General features: G+C 38.4%; 1 non-coding gene across 1 annotated transcript; it reads left to right on the plus strand.

Annotated features, from left to right (window-relative positions):
- The first annotated feature begins 18458 nt into the window (after positions 1-18458).
- LOC117706430 (small nucleolar RNA SNORA17) lies at positions 18459-18590 on the plus strand. Its single transcript, XR_004606535.1, has one exon. It is a non-coding gene; the product is annotated as a small nucleolar RNA SNORA17 (small nucleolar RNA).
- The last annotated feature ends 1935 nt before the right edge of the window (positions 18591-20525 follow it).

The following is a 20525-nucleotide window of genomic DNA, read 5'->3' on the forward strand; positions in this document are numbered from 1 at the left end:
TATATATATATATATATATATATATATATGTGTGTGTGTGTGTGTATATACATATATATGTGTGTATATATATGTATATATATATGTGTGTATATATATACACATATATATATATATATATCTTTGTAGAAAAATTTTAATCCAGCAACATGGCTTCTCTTACAAGGTATCATGTCCAAAGAACTTCTAGGTCTGTGTAATATGTAATATTGCTGGAATGACATACCTTTAGTCCCCCTATACAGAATACAAACACTCCTTTAATACTACATAGTATAGCTAAAGTTAGTTTGTAAAAAGGATTCATCCATGTATGCATCTAACTGAGTAGCAGGAAAAATAATGAATCAGGGAAAGACTTGACAGAATGATTCAGAGATAGGATATGCCTAACTATCACAAGAACAGAGAGGAAACAAAAGCAACTTAATAGATCAACACAGTGAGAGAGAAGTGGGGAGGAGGGAGTTTTACAGAGTCAGGGTGCAGAAAAAAACAAGGTATACACAGTTGAAAATAGAATGAGCCTGAGAATAAGAAGACAGAGGTTTTGAACAAATTGACAGAGTTTGTTTGAGACAAAGAAGAGCAGCTCATAACCTTTACACTTACCCTTACCTTTACTTTTACAGTTCACCTTAACTTTAATCTTATCTGTACCCCTTGACCTTCTGCTTACACTTATCTGTTTCGGCCCAAGCTGGCCCACGCTTGGGGGCCAAAATGTCTCAGACCATTCTGTCAGTGTTGGAACCCGCACTGCCAAAACCTTGGGGGCTAAGTTGTTAGAGCTTGCACTGCCCCAAGCTGCTCTGGTCTGCAGGTCAGGGTTCAGCAAGAGAGAGAGTGAGGACTACACGAGGAATGGAGACCAGACAGAGTGTGATTCAATCCCGTTTATTCTTCAGTCTCTCTTCTTCTCTCCAAGTCCCTAGTTCCTAGTCCCTAGTGCCTCCAATTTCCAAGTTACTTCTTCCAAGTTCTAAGTACCTAATGTCTAATGCCTAACTCCAAGTTGTTCTGCTGAAGTGTCTGATTCTCTGTTCCTAGTGTCTCTCTGAAGTGTCTGATTCTCTGATCTCTCTTCTGTCTGCCTCTTGCCTTTTATATGTCTCACTTCTAAGCCACGCCTCTAAGACACTCCTTTAATCATGCCCTTAAGTCTTTTCTCTAAATCTGATTTCTAAGTCACGCCCTTAAGTCACACACATTTAAGTGTCACATACCCAAGGAAAAATCCTGGGTATCTAAAGCAAGATGTTATCAAAGTGTGCTCAGCTGTTGTAGGCTATTGTAAACAAGCCTCTTGTCAGGGTATATGGCTCAAGATGGCGGAAAGAATGACAGCTGCCTTCTGTCGGCTCCCCACACTTATCCCTTTATCCTATCTCTCCTATATCTCCTCTTCTTTCTTTTCATCTCTTCTCCATCACTTCCCCCTTTCTCCTATGATAGATAGGACAGAAAGAAGAATACAGGAATAAAAAATAAGAGTATCAATATTCATCTCCCTTTTATATCAATAAGATGCTCATACCAATGAAAACCTTAAATTTAAAATCAAAGTAAATTTTTGCTGCTACCCACGTCCGACCCATGGAATAAGGCAACGGCAACCCTGTTCTTCTTCAAGAGGTTTATTCAGCTATCCCTGTAGAGCACGCTTCCTCTCTCTCTTCTCCTTTTCTTCTCTTTCTCTTTCCCGTGCATCCCCTTATAAGCATTGCCTTAATCCTATCAGCAGCTGCCACGAAGTCACTGCTAATTGGCCACTCTCAATGATGCGAGGTGGGGTGATCGAGTAACCACACCTCTCAGCGCAGACAACTCCATATATGGAGTTGTCTTTTCTCTCAAGCAATGCCTATGCCAAGCGCCACCTTGTAATGGCGAGAGCAGAGCTGCTTCCCACAAATTTTGTACTATTTAAGAAATTATAACTTCATCTTGATAATAATTATACAGATTTCTACCAATAGGTTATGGCTATGTAATTAATCCTAGCTAATCCTCCCTGTTCTAACAAAATCACTACTTTTCCCTAGAAAGACAGCCCAATATTAACCATCTTAGTCCCCAAGCCCAGCGAATAGGGTCGCTGACTCTTCATTGACTTCTTCAAGCTGATTACAGGCATTAAGATATTAGAAGAGGGGTGGGGGAAAGACTAAATTGATAAGCCTCTGATGCTGTGTCTTCATTGCATCCAGCTGGAATTCCAGGCCATCAGATGTCTGATCAGGTCTGCTCAGTTTGCTTGATGAGTAGATACACCAAGGCTGTGTATTCTGCAATATACAATTCTCAAAACAAGTTTTAGTATCAAGATAATTTTTTAGAGGGCTGACATTTTATTAAAGATGTTGGTTCTAACAACTTTTCTCTTTTCCCCCCTTTTTAAAAATTGGTTATAATATTTACATTTCAAATTTTATCCCCTTACCCCATTCCTCCCACCACCCAGGAACCTTTTATACCATCCCGCCTCCTTTTGCTTCTATGAGAGTGTGATTTTCCTGTGTCTATGATGCTGTTTCCATTAACAGTAACTGTCTCCTAAATTTCTAAATCCGTCCCTTTGTGTTATTAAATCACCTTTTTTCTTTCTTTTTTCTTTCTTTTTTTTCCTTTTTTTTCTTTTTTTTTCCATCTTTTTGTGCCCATATAACACATTTAGAAATACAAGGCTTAGACCCAGTCCTTCTTTAACTTTTTAACTGATTTGAGATGGTTAGCCTGTGAGTTAAGGGACTATAGCAAATTCATGGCTTGGAGTTTATTGTTAGGGTGTTTTCAATATTTTATTTAGAAATGGCTGAGTGGAGTTAACAGACAACAGTCCAGGTTACCTTACATGGATAGTTGGTTTTCAAAACATCAGAAGTCCACAGAATTGACGTTACAAACATTTCTATATTAATGTTCATTTTGATTAGAGACATGTCTGCTCCTGACAGCTTCCTATCTTGGATTCTAAGAAGAAATTGAGCATCTTTGGAGTTACTCCAGCTGTGGGGAGACAGCCACTAGGCATGGATTGCCTCTTTCCATCTACAGACAAATTACTGTCCAGAAAAGGACACACTTGCAGAATAGTAGACTGATTATATCTGCCTAGACAGAGTAATCAACCCTTAATAATTCTGCATCACTAAGGTCTGTCAGATGATTCTGGGCCAAAAGCCTGAAGATTTGATGCTCCAACGTTTGGTAGTATAGGGACTGCCCAGGTGTTCAGTGGTCTCTATAAATTGGCTAAGTTTTAGAAGCTATGCTTTGTGCTTCCCATAATTTCAGTCAACTCGGTCATTCTGGATTTTTGACGGGGTTGAAAACCTATAGTCTCATAGCCAATCCTGGCTACTCACTCTGAGAGAAAAGATCTGAGTGGATGGTTTTCAGCTGACATTCATTCTAAAGCCAAGGAAAAAAAAAAGCCAGGTTCAGAACTAAGTGTTTTAGTTAGGAGAAATGACAGAGGTTCTGGTTAGTCAACTAAATGATAGACTGGGTATTAGGACTATCTTTTACCTCACTGATACAAATAGGCATAATTATGCTCTAATTGTATTTAGAGAGAAAAGTTTTATTTTAACAAGAAGGGTGATATGTAGGAGGAGCTAAGGGGAAAGGAGTACTGAGAGGAAGAAACAGAGTAAGGAGAAGAGAAGCTAGGTGATGAGAGAAAGAGAGAGAAAGAGGAGGAGGCTTGAGGCAGATGTTCACGTGTCTCCACCAGTCAAAGATAGTTGATATATCTAGGTTGGGTATTGGGTTACACTTCTGATTGAGCAATACCAAACTTATAAAGCCTTTGATTAACATTTTAAAAATTGTATAAAAGCAAAAAGGAAAAGGGGGCATGGGATAAGGGTTTTCTAGGGAGGGGAACTGGGGAAAGGGGATGGCATCTTAAATGTAAATAAAATATCCAATAAAAAATGTGGAAAAAGAGAGAGAGAAAAAGATCCCTAAATCTAAACTCTTATATTTTGTTTCCTCTCTGACCAAGACCATCAACAACTTGTCCAACTCCCCTTAAATGATGAGAAACATCTGTCACTGAATGACAAATAACACCTGCCCCACTCCTTTGAATGGGACATAATTCTCTAAAATTATTTCCTGTTGTCTGTGAGAAATATTTGTTTTCGGGGCCCTAAGAAAAATGGGATAATGACTAAGTCCTAAGAAAGCTATCTGTATCATTTGTTGTCCATTTTCTGTGTGATGGTAAAGTGCAGGGCGTAACTGAAGTCTTAGCAGGAACAATATCTTAGGTAGATATTTTCAGTTAGCCATATAGAAGTTTTTTGGATGCATAGTTTTCAGCAAATAGAATTTGAGGCAGTCTATGAGGTTGTATCACCTGGGCTATTTGTCTTATATTTTTTGGTTTCTTGTTATTTTGTTCTGTAAACACATAAACTTTCACAGGTAATATACATTTCTGCATTAACACATGTACAGAATGTGCAGTGTATAAAATTTTGTTAAGAAGATTCTTTGCTTCTTATTTGAGCAAGTAAGGCATCTTTCTTTCTTTATAAGTTAGTTTAGGCTGTACAGAAGAATTATTATATAAATTTTATCCATGCCATTGAGAGGTCTATAATACTAAGTCTTGAGGACTCTGTAGTCACCAAGATTTATAAGCTATACAGTGGTACTTTCATGTTTCAACAAGTCTCAGAGCTGTTTCCATGTAGAGGGATCAACATGTACTTTACATGTTTTCCCTTTGTTGTGGTCTGTTATTTATTTTTTTGTCTTTGTTTGTTTTACTTTTGTTCTTCTTGTTCTTGGTTTCTTCCATCATGCTTGCTGCCAAGATTTTCAGGAGATATCTCTAGGCCAAATCTAATTAGTTATTAGAAATACCAATTATGTCCTCTACCACCACATTTTTTTGTGGTTGTGTTGTTAATGGTAAAGTCAAGTGCCTTCTGCTAAAGGTTCAGAAATCTTTCTTAAACTGATTTTGTGATGTACAAAAGTGTTTCCTACAAGCTGTATACCCATCAGTGGCTTTTTAAAGGAGCTGTTTTTCTCACTGACTTTCTGGCCTGCTCTTTTTCTGTCTTCTATGCAGGAATTCTGAGGCTCTAAGCCTGAATTTAAGTGCCCCTTATTGAGTGCCATTTGTAACCATTTTGGCTTTTCCTAAGTGAGGCTCAGCCCCTGAATAAGGACACATAGGCTTATTTATTTATAAATGTTTATGGCCTTACATTTCGTTTGGTCCCCAACTAACTCCTAATTTATAATAACCAACACATACTAATCTAAGTTCTACCAAATGACTGGTTCCCTCTCTTCAGTTTCAGAAGTCCAACTTCCTCCATAGTTGAATGGAAATCTTTTCACTCCTGACTCCTATAGTTGCTCTAACCCTGTCCCAGCATACTGGCCATCAGCTTTTTATTGACAGGTGACGGTTTTACACAGCACACAAGAGATTATCCCTATAATAACTACAGAAATTATATATAGTTAAAGAAACTAAGAGAAAGGGTCTCCCAAGTAGAGAAATAGAATCTATAGCTATGGAGATACAGGAGGGAGACTAGAACAGAAGTATTAAACAGAGGAGAGGGAGGACGAAGCCAATAAAGAGAATATAAGGAGAATAGGATAACATTAAAGATTATATGAAGGGATAGTTCAATACCTAGTAACCTAATACAATAACAGCATTTGTTACCTCTAATTGAGTTGCTGGAGAAAAGGTTCCCATGGAAACCTCCAAACAATTCAGGCTACAGTCAAGGCTACAGTTAGGTTGTTATCAAAAACCTGACTCTAATGCCCTATTGCTGGAGACAACACTCCATTGTCTCACTGACTAAAAACAAGTCAAGCTGGTGCCTAATTATAAGCCTTGTCCAGTACTGACTAGTAACTGTGAAATAGTCAATGCATGGAGAAGTACAGAGGGGAGGGGAGATAAGGAAGGGTAAACATGTTTATAATTTATTATATAAAGTTGTTTTCAATAAAAATTGAACAAAAATTTCTATGTATATTTTTAAAGAAACAAAATCAAATTCTTGTATTTATTTATTCATCTTTAACTTTTTTATTAAAATATTGTTGAGAACCGCACTACCCCCACGTTCCGGTGGTCAAAAATGTTGCGGCCCGAGCAAAATGTTGAGGCCCAGGCTGCCCCACGTTTGGCGGCCACTGTATCCTGGCTCAAGCTGCCGCTCCGGTCTGTGGGTTGGGGTTTAGCAAGAGAGAGTGAGGACAGACTCGAAGAATGGAGACCAGACAGAGTGTGATTCAGTCCCGTTTATTCTTCAGTCTCTCTTCCTAGTCCAAGTCCCAAGTCTAGCTGAACTCTCTAAAGGGTCTCCCTAAAGAGTATATCTCCTCTAAGAGTCTGATTCTCTCTATATAGTCTGATTCTCTGATCTCTCTTCTGTCTGCCTCTCACCTTTATATGTCTCACTTCTAAGCCATGCCTTTTGATCACACCTTTAATCATGCCCTTAGGTCTTGTCTCTAAATCTGATCTCTACACTTCTAAGTCACACTCTTAAGTTACACACCTTTAATCTCACACACCTTTAATCTCACACACCCAAGGTATCTAAACCAAGATTATCAGAGTGTGCTCAGCTGTTGTAGTCTATTGTAATCCAAGTCTCATGTCAGGGTATATGGCTCAAGATGGCTGCAAAGCTGATAGCTGCTTTCTGCTAAAAGTCGACCCCCAACAAAATATGACAACATATCCCCCCTTGCCTCTTTTCCCTATATTCCCTCCCATTTTCACTCCCTCTAATGCCACTCAACACTATATGTTCTTTTTCTTTCATTATTATTCTCATATTTCCATTCATATATATATATATGTGTGTGTGTGTGTGTGTGTGTGTGTGTGTGTGTGTGTGTATGTGTGTATGTGTGTATGTGTATATAAACTGAGGATTGCTGAGTTTTTATTAGATAACCAAACACGGCTTATTCATAGGAGAGGCTAATTCTCTCTGGCTCAGTAGTCCTTAGGTGTCCGTAGCTCTTTTTCAATAGGTGGTATCCTGAGAGCTTTTTCTCACTACACATTAGCATATCTATTGATATTGCCATTGTTCAGATCTTATTTATGGAACCATTTCTATAAGAGACACTTTTACCCACAGACTTCTTGTTATTCTGTGTTTTCCAGCTCCCACTTACTCTGTTTCCTGAGCCATAGATGGATAAGTTATAATGCATATATGTCCATTGTGTTTGGGCTATCCATTGATTATTGCATCCCATCTAATTTTAATTTTAATTCAATTGGCTGTAGACAGAAGCTTTTGTGATGACAGGTGATACCTGTACTGATCTGTGGATATAAGGATAAGATTTAAATATAGTTAAGAAATTATGCTGGTCTACAAAAGTGGAGGTAAATGTTCTTCAAAGATCTATTACTTCACTACTCCCAGATAGTTGGATAGGGTTCTAATATCATGGATGTTTTTCCCCCTTATTATTGGGTCTTAAGTCTCCTTAGACAGCTGCTGGGAACCATCAAAATGTCATACATTTATGGATATCTTGGCATGCTAGTCATTGCTGTGGCTCACATGTGTCACAATTGGGTTGGCATATTAATTGTATCCACCTCTTGTCAGCTGGGATAGTATTTTCTAGTATCGTTGAAATAGACCACAAGAAGGAAGATTTGAGATTAGGCCCACCTTGAGTAATCTGAGTCTTGTGTCTTAAAATCACATGACCCCAGCAATAGAAGTTTACCATTAACCTCTAAGAGGTACATAAAAAACAGAAATACCATATTTTGGTGGGAAGTTCTTTGGTCCACCCCAACTAAGCAGTTAAGATTGTGTTTCTCATGTCTGATACTGGAGATTTTGTTAATGTTTGGTTCTTCTTGAGATCTATGTCACCTGAGTGGCATAAATTTATTTAATCTGTTTTTTGTTTTGATTAGGTTTTATGAAGACCAATTAATTTAAAAGTAACTTTTGTTTACCTGACATAATTGTCTTTTCTGAGGCTAAATGTTTGATAACTTCACACTTTCTAGTTCTTTCTGAACTCTGGTTGGTTTGTTCAACTCAGATGTTCTGGCTCAAACTACTATCCAAGATGACTGATCCAAACTGGCTTCTCTCAGCTTCTCACTAATTGCTCTGCTTGGCCTCAAACTAATTCTGGCAGTTTGTTCTAATCTTCTAGGTCCTCTTATGCTTCAACTGCCTCTGCTCGTATGCACTGAACTGCATGAACTCACAAATAAATTCAATTCCACTGCACTGCATTACACTGACTCCCAAGTGACTTAATTCTGAACTGCACTAAACTGACCTGAATCTCTCTCCTTGCTCTGCTCATAAATAACTTCTGCTTCCTGTGCTTTTCTTATGAGAGTTTTGTGTATCCTATCTCTGACTTACTCTGTCAAATCTTTCTTTGATTTGTCACTTTGTCTGCACTTCAATCATTGTTTGAGATTAATTTTGTGTACTAAAGAATTCTAGACAGAAGGATTAAAGATTTCTAATAATGGAATGTGTCTGTATTCCAGCTAGATCACGCAGACCTAGGTCTTTGTACGTGATCAGAGCTGAATTGAAATTTCTTTACAATTAAAATGTTAGCATTTTACAGTTTCATATATATATATACATATATATATATATATATATATATAGTATTTTGTTGGGAGGATTGATTAAAACATCACAGAGAAGCTATATAAAAGTATGTTATTTTATTTGTCTCTTAGTTATAAGTTATTCTAAAATAATTTATAGTTATCCTCATGATAACAAAAAAGTTGACAAAATCTAACTTTTAAGATTTAAAATTGGAATGATTTTGTTATTCAGATATAAAATTACAAGCATTGATGAAATTGTAATGTTTAAGGTGAGCAGGATGACAAAACTATGCTGATGCCAAAGAAGGGAGCTCTAGCGGTATCAGCTCCCAGGCTCTCTTAGTGTGAAAAGGGTAACTCAGCACTAAAATCGGAGTGTTTGTTTTTATAGGATGGTTTAAACTGAGTAGCAGAAGATCAGTAGAGCATTAATAGAGAAGGACCTGCTGCAAACAAGAAACTCTTGCAAACACATTTTTATAAGATTTCTGTTCATTAAGATATAAGATGTTCTGGAGTTACAATGACAGATTGCTGTGGTCTTAGGTCAGAATCCTAAGATGTGTACAACATTGAGTTTTTATTTCTCTGTACAGGGAATTTCAGGAGGAGTATATGGTCTTCTCTAGAGACTTGCTGTTGAATAGAGGTGTCAACTCTGTAAGCACAAAGGCTTTGGACCAGTGTGCACTATTTTCTCAATGGAAGCAAAATCCTGTTGGCCACATTGTGATCTATCATCCTTAAAAGACCCCAGAAGACTCCATCTGGGAGCTGGTATATATGGTTTTCTCAAGCCATCTTGTCAGTCTCTCCTGTTCCTCTGGCTACACTAAAGACCTTAAATGCCATTTCCAACAGGTCTCCCAAAGGGGTTTGAGGGCCCTCTTCTAAACTTTTATGATTTTTACAGATTTTAAAGGAAGAGAATTTAGAGGGGAAAATGAGTATTAAGGATTAACATGCCCTAATGAGTTTTGGGGTCTAGGCAAATGTACTGAATTAGGGCTTTAGTTAGTATATGAATTCAACTGAGTTTTAGTCAATCTTTTCAGTTAAAGTTTGGAATCTGTCAAAATTAATGATCTTATGAATACTTTTTGAATAATTACAGGAGACAAAATTTGTTCATTAGCTGCTTCTCAGGGAGACAGGATTTAGGTTTTCCCTGTGGACAGGAACCCAATAGTCTCAGTTAGAATCCTCTCTAGGGACCACAATAACCCCGTAACTGTTGATATGTGAGATGGACTGCATCCCCATGAGCCTGTAGGGCAACTCAAATTCATTTCTATTAATTTGGACTAAAGGCATATGACTGTAATCATACAGATAGCACTAAGTCCAACCATAGGAGTAGGTGAGGAAAAAACCCTTTGGAATGATTAATTGGGTCATATGAGACAGAACAAATGCATTTTTAAATCTGACACTGGAGGAGAGAGAGAGAGAGAGAGAGAGAGAGAGAGAGAGAGAGAGAGAGAGAGAGAGAAGAAAAGAAATGTCAGTGTCTTCCTAGAAGGAACATAGGGGAAAACTGCAATTGCTATGACTGTGTGTCTTAGAACTAAGGATCCAAATTGCCAGCAGAGTGGATGGTTGATATGGATATCCCAAATACTATGGTAATTGTATAAAAGGGGGCATATGTTTTAACCCAGTGCACATAGGAGAAGATCAGGGCCTCCAAGGAAGTAGGGAAAGATGAGGATGGAGATGGGGAGGGACCATTTCTTGAAGTAATAGATGGACTGTAGAATAGGTCAGTGGAGGTCATCTAATAGGTCAAAATTAGGAGACAGTGGGGCATTGGACATTTTGAGCTTGCCACTGAGATTTCAGTGGCAGAGGATAAATTGATGGAACTGAAAGTATGTATGGGAAAAAGCACAAACAGGGCTCAAATCTTGATGACTTCACTAACATGCCTGAAAAGTAGGGGCAGTCCAGAAGCTCTATAATTTCAGGGTTAAAAGCAGGTGGGTCAATGATACGTTCTTACAGTGTTTGGCTAATTAAGTGTTAGGCCAGCAGAGGAGAATTCTCCAAATTTTCAGCCAAGCTTACTAGTAGCCAATAGAAGTCTCTATTGCCTTCCACTTACTGGATCTCAGGATAGACAGAGAAGCTGTCACTGGCATGGGACAGGAATAAAGCCCAATATGACTATTAAGAGACCCTTCAGCTCTGACCCCTTCCTGCAATGGATATTACCTCCATGGTGTTGAGAGCTTGGATGTACTTTGGCTTAAATAACCACTGGGGATTTAAATATCTGTTCTAGGGAATATAGAGGCACCTAGTGCCACAAGGAGATATGCCAAGGATGGATCTGCCTACTGATATGGCTGGACAAGGTAATTTCTCCACTTCGTAAGGCTCCTCTATGATGTTTGACCTGGGAACCTGAAGCTGCTTTTTCCACTCAAGTTAGGGAAACAGCCTTAAAGACCCATGGGACCACTTGCTGATGGAGGGAGTAGGTCCAGCAGAGAGTTTGGGGAAAGTATGGCTTGAGGAGGATGATGGAAGGAAGGTTAGGAAGAATTTGTTGGAGAGAGTCCTACTGGACTTCTGTGTTAATGGCTGAGGGGTAATAGGGGCAGGCAAGAAATTTGCTTGGGGCAAACATCTGTGGCCCTCTCAGTAACTTTAGCCAGGAAGAGTTAATGGAGGTGACATAAAGAACAAAGAGAAGAGTATGCAGAGACAGCACTGAAAGATTGAAGGTAGAGAATTTCATTCAAATTTCTTGCCACTGCACAGGTAAGATTTATTTAAATCATTTAGAATTTGAAATTTGGAAGTGCCACTTCCAAACTTAGACTACTGAGACCCATTCTAGCCCATAGTGTGGCCACCCAACCCGTGTTACAGTAGAAAATGAAGTGGTGGAGTTTAATATCTATCTGCAGCCCCAGGAGGCAGAGGTTCTGGAGAAGACAGTCCAGCAGAATGAGAAGGGCATCCTACAGGTCTTGTTCCCTCTATTTGAAGAAAGAGTGAAGGACAGGAAAGGCAAAGAAGAGCTCAGTAGACAAGTAGAAGAGGGAGAGTTCATCAAACTTAGTTCATGAACAGACGGCAACTGTGAGATCTACAAGAGAGAGGAGAATAAGGAGGACCTGAAGAGCCCACGGAGATCAGAGTAAGAAAGGTGGATGGAGCAGGAAGAAGCAGGAGATTCAGAGGGCGAGGGACAGCCAGCAGGGCCTACCCTGAGAGACAAGGCAGGCCTTCAAGAATCAGGGTTTAAGAAAGAGAATTGCCTAAGCTTTGGGTATACATCCTTGACCTAGACTACAGTGCCTAGATTACCTCTCTTAGAGCCCCTAAGGACAAAGGTCTCTGTCTGAAATGCATGCATGGTTTTTGGTTTGAGTCAAGGCTCCAGAACACAGGTAGGACACTTACCAAGAAGGTGATGAGAGAAGCAAGGACAGAGGCAGGAAACATCAGAAGCAGTTTTGGGTATAGAGACTGGCAGTGAGCAGGAAGTCTGATTGTCAGGTCCCAGGGAAGGAGGGATAGTGTCCTAGAGGACAACTGTGCACTTCCAGGTTTTGTTACCAGATGTAAGCTTTACAGGAGAGGAAAGACTCCCCAACATGCCAAAGAATGATGCTTTGTGGAGGTATAAACTGCCAGGTTATCTCTGAGATATATCAAAGAGCAGCAAAGCCAAACAGGGGTTTTTCTTGGCTGGTTTGAGTTGAGTGGGAGAGCAGCAGGAGAGGAGTAAGGCACAAAGGGAACCACAGCAAACAGAATCTGCCATGGACAGAGCTGTTTATAAGAAACTATTGGTAGTTAAGGTAACAAGATGCTGTGATCTTGGGTCTTATTCCTGAGATGTAAAGAATGTGCAATTTCGTGTCCCCTTAAGAGTTTAGATTTATTTTTCTGATGGTTTATTTGTTTGGTGTTTGTTTTTGTTTGTTTGACAAGACTTGGGACAGCCTAACAGAAACAAAAAATCAAGATCTTTTTCTTTTTGCATTAAAAGATTACCAATATATTCATTTATAAGGAAAAACTATACGTAGGAATTGGAATGGCTGCTCAGTAGTACAAACCCTTACCTTGCCTGTTTGAAAACCTAGGTTCATTCCCCTAATCCTGCAACAAAACAAAATAAAACAGACAACCAAAATTTAAAAGCCTGTGAAATATTCAAGAATTAAATCTACAAATTGACCTTGAAATTAACCAATGTATCTATCAGACTTCAATTTCACACATATTGGTGTGTGAGCACAAACACACCTATCTCTAAATACACTTGAAAATATTTGCATATACTTTGACTATCTATATCATAATTTGCATATGTTCATGTATAGTCAAGAAGAAAATAGCAAAATGATTTCTCTCTATCCACTTAGATGTGTGTGCACATGAGCAGTACAACATATTGGAAAGTTATTTAACTGTACTGATGGGTAATAATTCAAGGACATTGTCTTTGTCAAACTTATTTAGTCAATAGTGACCATTGTTTAAGAGTCAATGATTAAATGATTAAATGGGTCAATGATTAAAGCTTTTAGGTTCTATTGAGGTATAAAGTCTATTTATCCAAAATAAAAACCATACAAAACAAGAAACAAAACAATTTTCTTAGTATAAAAAGTCACTCAAAGGGGCTTTACTCTCAGTATTACTGTTTTCCAATTGGGCGTGACAGTGCATAGTTTTGCTTTTGAAGTTACTTTCTCAGCATATGAGAACAAGGAAACAGAAGAGAGGCTCGAGACTGTCTTGTAACTAAGATATTTCTTTATATCTTCTGGTGATGGGTCTTAGATGTCCAGACTCCTTATCTGAATCATGGACCTTACTACCCTTGATCATCTCTTTCTACATTCTATAGCTAGTACTGCCATTTCCTGACTACTGACAGGATTAAAAAAATAAACAACAACAACAACAACAACATGAGACTACCTACTCCATCTTGTACTGGGGAATGGCTGTGGCCTTTTCTTATAAGATGCTACCACAGTGGTAAATATGATGGCCTACTTAGAGTCCACATTTTGACACAGGCAGGCATCCTTCTTAATACAACAAATTTAGTTGAGCCCTTCCTTCCATCCACATAATTTAAAACATGCTTGGAGGATATGGAGTGTTCACAAAAAGGGACCTATCAAAACCACACTCTGGAAGACTTAAAAAGCAGCTGAAAGAGTCAGATGCAGATATTTGCACCCAACCAATGGACAGAAGCTTCGACCACTGTGGTTCAATTAAGGAAAGGCTGGAAGAAGCCGAGAAAGAGGGCGACCCTGTAGGAGGACCAGCAGTCTCAATTAATCTGAATCCCTGAGATGTCTCAAACACTGGACCACCAACCAGGTACCATATACCAGCTGATACAAAGCCCCCAACACATATACAGCAGAGGACTGCCGGGTCTAGGTTCATCAGAGAAGATGCACCTAGGTCTCAAGAGACTGGAGGCCCCAGAGAGTTAACAGATCTGGTTGGACGGGAGCTGGGGGGTGAGGGGGTGGGGACATCATCATGTAGAACAGGTGTGTAGGGAGGAAGTATACAATGTGGAACAGTCGGAGAGTGGACCTAGAAGAAGGAATAAAATCTGGAGTGAAATAAATAAATAAATAACAAAAAAAACATGCTTTCAGAATGCTTGGCTATGTTAAATTGTGCCTGCAGACCCTGTGGATGAAGAATGGCTTGGTTCTACATCCCCATACTCACGTCCAAATCTATACATAGGTGAGCCAAGTGTCTAGAAGAAAAGGAAGCCAATAACCTACAGAAATCAACAAGCTTAAGCCCCATCTGTTGTAAACTATAGGCCTCATGTACCTGTGGTAGATTTCCAATGTACAGTGAATGTATCTATATAGGGTTTGCAATTTGGGGGACTCCTTCATTTGTTCTCCATTTCAGGCCCTCCTAAATCTGACTTCTGTTTGTCTCTTTTGTTTTGCATGAGGTTCTTTCTATAAATGGACAAAAAGAAAATAGTTGGGCTATTTTTATAATTCATCACATGTTATCGTCATTTCAAATCATCATTGAATAATGTAAAGATGAATGATATAATAATATATATATATAATAATAATGTCATCATAATAGTCTAAGGTTATTCTTCTCTTAGAACAATATTAGGAAACAGATTAAACAACAAACAACAAATATAGGTACTAAGAGGCAAGGAGGGAGACACCAGAGAAGAAAGAAAATAATTTTTGTATGTACATTAATAGTAATTTTCTCTCACATTTTAGACAAAAGGTTAGGCATATACATTTTATATGTGACACACAATTTATGTAGCTGTTATGAGAATAAACATGTTAGCTGTTATAATGTGGTAAACTTTTCCTGGAAGGAGACAGTGCATACAAATCTAGTTACCAGCTAGAAAGCTCATGACGGACAAAAGTACTAATACCACCAAAGACCAATCTAGTGAACCAAGAGCTTATGAATGTGAGTGAGGAATAGAAATGACTGAAGACAGCTGCATCACCAAAGCCTACCCGTGCACGACAGATCACAAAAGCCCTAAACATGGAGAGCAATATTCACAGGCTGTAGCCAGCTCAACAGACTACAAAGTAGCCCCTTGAGGAGGCTCAGTTGGTCTAAGCCCTTCTTAGGTTCCCCATCTTGTTTCTGTTTATTGCTGTCTGTTTTTCTGGTCTTCCAGTCTTTGAAGAACGGCTTCTCTAAGAATGAGTCTAAGCAATTGTGGTGGGTGGAATGAAAAGGGCTCCCATATGCTCATGGGTTTGAATGGTTATTTCCCAGTTGTGTGGAACTGTTTGGAAAGAATTTGGAATTCTGGGCTTGTTCGAAGAGATGTGACCTTATTGGAGGGTGTATATAACTTGGAACTGTTTTTAAAGTTTCAGAAGTCTATTCTAGGTCCTCCCTCTCAGTCCCCTCTCCCTTTTTTCCTTTCCCTCTCTCCCTCATTCTCTCTCCCTCTTTCTAGTTGCTCTCTATGGGTTGGTATGTAACTCTCAGCTCCTTCTCCAGAATCATGCCTGCAACCAAACTCCCCTCCATGATGATAATAGACTAAGCTTCTGAATCTGTAAGAAAACTTCCAATGAAATGGTTTCTATAAGTTAACTTAGTTATGGTTTCTCTTCGTAGCAGTGGAATATCAACTAATCCAGCAATCTTCAGTGTTTCCCATTAGGCATGATAGGCCTCGTGAATCTGCTCAATTCCTGGAGTTATTTTGAGTTATACATTCTGTAAAATGAGCTTTCCTTAGGAGATGGAATGTTTTAATCTGAAAGAAACTATTATACAATATATTTTGACCCAATTAAAGAGTGAGTTCTTCTTATGCAAATTCATACACATATTATTTAATATTTATAGCCAAATATATGTCTTTACTTTATCACTGATTTAAAGTTGAACTAATTTTCTATTTCATGTCCAGTTGTGTATGAATTAATAAATGTATAAGATAAACTACAGAAAAATAGATGAGTAATAAAATTTCCACTTTTACTTCTGGTAAACACTGAAAATCCATGATGAGAAAATAGAAGATAAATATAGAATGAAGCCATAAGTATGCTATGCAAATTATGAATAATAAATTGGACACATTGATTTGATTCTTAGAGGGTGTAGTAGATTGAAAAAAGAAGTCTGTCAACTAAGTTTTTTGACAGGTGTCAAATACAGAGTACTATTTTTTTTAATGAGATTAGGTAATTGGCAGAGTATGCTCTGTGCACTTTTGATATTAACTACACCACAGTTTACTTTTATTGATATGAAGATGACTTAAGCAATGTACATGTTCTGAAAAACAAGTGACCTTAAGAACTGATTTATTTGGTTGTAGTCAAGATGTTTTAACATTCAGGTTTTATAACAATGCAGCTTATATTTAGAAGAGTATAAAACATTTGCATTTCTTATTATAATTCAGTTGCTATACTCATATAAGATTGTGGGAAAATGCCAAACACTTCAAGTGTATTAGGTCCTTGTTCAAAAGAATCAATTTCCATAGACAAATGGGCAATAGTAATTGAACTTTGTAAGTTATCAAAAACAAACAAAAACACCAACAACAGAAACAATAAAAACCAACCAAACAACCAAATAAAAGCCAAAATACCATAATATTCAGAATTTCAGAGTAAGGCATGTTGATGAGGCTATGGAGGGTTTGGATGAAGAAAACTGGGGTTGAATGTGATTATATTTTATTGTATATATGTATGGAATTCTCAAGAATGAAGAGAAAGTGGAAAAAAGAATTACTGTTAACTTCAAATTCAGTACAGTAAGAAATATTCCAGTTGAAGTCAACACAAGTTTTAGCTTGTGAATGACTTCAGGTGAGACTGTAAAATCTCCAATCTTATTTTCATGATGTGATCTGATACGGGAATATTCTTACTTTGTCATGTGAATAATATAGAAGGCTACTTGAGAAATATTTTATAAAAGAATGCTGTTTTCATTTCAGTAGTTTATGTGGGTAGAGTTTCACTAATACTAATGATATATTTGGGGCTAAATTTGTACATATCAAATTAGTAAGCTGCAATTCTATAACAAATTCATGTTTGCTAATTTATTACAATTTATCAGCTTTCATTTAGCCAGTAGCATGGGAAGTATAGAACATATATTTCTACTACTTATAAAATAAAATGAACAAAGCCTCCAAAATACCCATTAAATATTATATTACATTATTTATGAAAATTAAAATAAAAGTAGTTTTTTTACATTCTACCTAGTAAAAGTGAGACTCAGAGACAACTAGTGATTGCTTCATGTTATTCTGAAAATAGACAACATTGTTAAATATGTTTTCTGATGGTTTCTTTAACTTTACTGGTCAACCAGTCCTAATAAAGACAAAAGTTTGCTTCATCATTTATTGAAAAGAATTATACATTTTTCAAATAAACATGGTATTTTAATAAAGCACATAATAATATTCTTAAGTTAAATTATATCTTTATTGACATATTCAGGGAACAACTAACTATGCATTCCAAACCTAACCAATATATCTATAATAAAACCTGCATATGTAAGACTCAGGAAAATCACAGAAGAAGAGGTAGAAAAATTGAGAGAGACAGAGAGCCAGAAAATATTTTGTAATATGTTTCTCTTCTAGTTATGACTGGTAAGCTGCATCCATGAAATCTAAACAATACAGGACTTTAAACCTGACTTAAACAATATAAGTAACAGTTAATTTCCCACCACATAAAGGAGAAATGTCATGGATTCTTAACCCTAGATAAAGAGCAAAAGAAATTAACAATTGATCTGAGAGGTATAATTAATCTTGTAGAGAAATAACACCTCTGATTTGTTATCTAATAGAAAGTACTCCGCCCTACAAACATGTACATGTAGGCAACACAGAATGGAGTATTCAGGTTGTTATTTTATTTATTTATTTATTTATTTATTTATTTATTTAGATGCAGGTGTAACAATGGGTAACAAAATCAGAAGAGATGGTAAATGTTGTAGGGGGCAAACATAGAAAAGGGAGGAGGAAGGAGAGGACAAGCAATGAATCACTTTGGTTTCTATGTAGACACTGGATGAAGTAATAATGGTACTGACAGAATAGTAAGCTATCACATGAGTCAAGATGAGAGATGACGTACTGTGTCCACAGGGATACTATACAAGGTAGTGAGCTTGATGTACTGACTGCTAGGCTTCTCTAAACATACGAAATTAGTAGACTGATAACCACACAGTTTTATGGGATCTATAGAGTGTAGTAATAGAAGAGTGCAGAACTGGCCAAATTACATGGGTTGTAAAATTGAACAAATCCCCTACACTTAGAGTCATTACAGGTATGTCTGCTGGATCACATGTATAGCTATAGGTTGCAGAAGGGAGAGAGGCTATGTCTATACTCAGTATTCCGATCTATGAACATCTAAGTGATTAGTAACCTAAAACGTATTGAAACAAAATGTGATCCTGAGACAACCACCAATCAGGTAGCAGGCAGGCCTGGATGGGCTCCCAGGATGGGGATTTAGAGACTAGAAGAACCCTGCCTGGGACTGCAGGCCCCTGGTAGGAGTGAACCCAAGACAGACAACCTCCTCAAGGGGCTACTTCGGTGGGCCAGGGGAGGACTGAGCTCAAGAATGGGCCATGGGGCCTGGACATGGAGCTAGCATGAGATACCATCAGTCCAGAGACACGAAGGCCTGAGGGACCAGACCTTGGAGTAGATGACCCCTGCCCAGGGCCATAGTGCATGCGCAGAACATATCTGCTATGAGACAATACCTGAGACAACCCCAGTCGCTGAGAGATTGCCAGATACCCCTTATAAGAACAAGTAAATGGTGGAGAAATGGAAGAGAAAGAGAAACAGAAGGATGTGGGCACAATGAAGAGATGCAGAACTGGAGACTCAAGGGTAATGAGGAACAGCTTGATGTGAGTAGCTGCTGGCTACACCCAGGACCATGGTGGAATCTTGCCCTATGGTATCATTGGGTCTACATCTGGGTTCATGTCCCTGCACTACCGGCATCTGTTACAACCAAAGGCCAGGAGGATGGCCCTTTCTGGGCTGCCACCCAGGACATGTTGACATCTGAGAGCTGAGTATAACTGGCTCCATCCCTCACCTGGGTATTGTGGGTGAGCTGGCACTAGGGGCATAAGAGCAGAAGAGCTTCCTCTGGCCATAGACACTGTAATTGGGAGAGAGGTCTCACATATTATATGCATTGCAGGTGAGTGGGTCTGAAGGACACAAGCATGAGAGATCTGGCCCTAGCATGAGCCTCCATGCTGTGGCGTGGATGAGGGAGATTTACCCTCCTCCCTCTTCCCCCTGCCACCTGTGGCAGGTGGGAGACCTGGCCATGAGGTCATGAAAGCAGAAGAGTGGTCCTCATCCCTCCTCAGGTATAGTATTCAGAAGAGGAGAGTGGGCCCTGCACCTGGCCTGAGCAGCAGGGTAGAGCTTAGAGCTGACCCTAGTTGTGGAGGTTGCTTGAGAACCAGGACCAATAACTGACCAGCTCAGATACCTCTGAGGCCCAGATCCAGGGCTTTGAATTGGCAAAACCCAACATCTACCCTTTCTTTGTCGGTGAATGGTTGAAGTACATGAAGGGAACAGATATATAGATTTAAAACTACAGGATCTCTAAGACACAGGACAACAACAGAATATCTGAGAGAAGTCCCCTTGAGCATCCACTATTGACAGAGCAGAAGCCTAGAGACCTTGTCTCAGACCAATTAGTTATTGCAATGAACATTTGCAAGCAAAGAAGTGTAGACAAAATGGTATAAACACTGTGATACAGTATTGTCCCCACAATAATTTTTTTCTTTGTTGTGGTGGGAGGTTGCAAGGATGGAGGACAGGTAAAAAGGGTGGGGGAGATGAGTGGCATTTGTGTAACATAATGTGAAATTCACAAAGCACAAATAAAAAGCTAAAATGTTTGAATAAATCCTACTCGTTCATTGCATCCACATTGGTAGAGAGTAGTTTGAAAATTCATATTTCTTTTATATCTTAGCATTTTACTTAATTTTAAATACAATAAAGTTTTTTCTTTATTATTATACTTAATCTATCATTTATTCATTAATCGTGTTTGTTTAGTGTCCCACAAAATATAATCAGAATTGTGCATCTGAGTTTGAACTTACCCTCAGAGCCTTCTGAACTCACAAGTGGGTATGCAACTCCATATTCTGCATCCCCTTCAAGTATAATTTGAACACTGTCAACATATTAGCAGAATATTGTGAGGTCTTCTGAGCCAATCCCCCTCCGACACCCCATTCCTGGCTGATAGGAAGATGAAACTCTGGATTCAGTGGTAGCATACACATTTGCTGTGTTTGTAGTTATCAT

Source organism: Arvicanthis niloticus, chromosome 3 (assembly GCF_011762505.2).
Source record: "Arvicanthis niloticus isolate mArvNil1 chromosome 3, mArvNil1.pat.X, whole genome shotgun sequence".
NCBI lineage: Eukaryota > Metazoa > Chordata > Mammalia > Rodentia > Muridae > Arvicanthis > Arvicanthis niloticus.